This window comes from Babylonia areolata, chromosome 13, assembly GCF_041734735.1.
Source record: "Babylonia areolata isolate BAREFJ2019XMU chromosome 13, ASM4173473v1, whole genome shotgun sequence".
Taxonomy (NCBI): domain Eukaryota; kingdom Metazoa; phylum Mollusca; class Gastropoda; order Neogastropoda; family Buccinidae; genus Babylonia; species Babylonia areolata.
Genome location: NC_134888.1, coordinates 16,881,849 through 16,882,760, shown reverse-complemented (window position 1 = coordinate 16,882,760; position 912 = coordinate 16,881,849). Strand labels below are relative to the sequence as shown.

Below are 912 nucleotides of genomic sequence, written 5' to 3'. Positions count from 1 at the left end.
AGTGTCTTTGCATCCCCGAGAAGAATTTGTCTGTTTATTTATTTTCTAAAATGTGATATTCAAGGGTCCAAAACCACAACTACGTGGTTTTAAACTTTACAAAGTCATGCAAAATCGCTTTGAAATGCTAACTCAATTGTTATCTAAAATTTTTTTTTTTAAATCGTGATACCGCTAACACGCATGCTGATTCAGTCATATTTATCAAAAAGAAGAAACGCATTCAGCCTCAGTGAATTCATCTGCTGCCATGAATCCTCATTCGAACGACCCGCCGTGGTAAGAGCGCTGTGATATCATGGACAGAACGTGTACGGTCAAAGCAACAAGGCCAGCAGTATCGTCTGTTTACAACTCGTTGCCAACGGCCATATCACGTTGAAAACACCGGTTCTCGTCCGATCACCGAAGTTAAGCAACGTCGGGCCCGGTTAGTACTTGGATGGGTGACCGCCTGGGAACACCGGGTGCTGTTGGCATTCCTTTTAAGCGCGTTGGGTTACGCTGCTGGTCAGGCATCTGCTTGGCAGATGTGGTGTAGCGTATATGGATTTGTTCGAACGCAGTGACTCCTCCTTGAGCTACTGAAACTGAAACTTACAACTCGTCACAAAATGCCGAAACAGCTTGATGCTGATGAATGCATGTAGATAATAATGAGGTAGGTTTTATTTCATCGACAAATTTTCATGTTATAAAGTTTATTGCTGTTGGTGTGATTTGAAACAGGCGACACTTGGTTTATAATCATCAATAATTATCATTATTCTTCACTGTCACTCCCAGAAACAGTTTTTAGGCGGCACAAAACTTGTCAGCTGCGGGACTGCTCGGTCAGTGACAAGATGGTCGATGCAGCTTTGTTGGTTTTACTCTTTCCAGAAACCCAGCTTGTTTTAACCAAGGTGTGAC

The 912-nt window shown here is 42.7% G+C and overlaps 1 non-coding gene across 1 annotated transcript; it reads left to right on the top strand.

Annotated features, from left to right (window-relative positions):
- Positions 1–360: 360 nt before the first annotated feature.
- On the top strand, positions 361–479 carry LOC143289358 (5S ribosomal RNA). Its single transcript, XR_013056240.1, has one exon. It is a non-coding gene; the product is annotated as a 5S ribosomal RNA (ribosomal RNA).
- Positions 480–912: the final 433 nt, after the last annotated feature.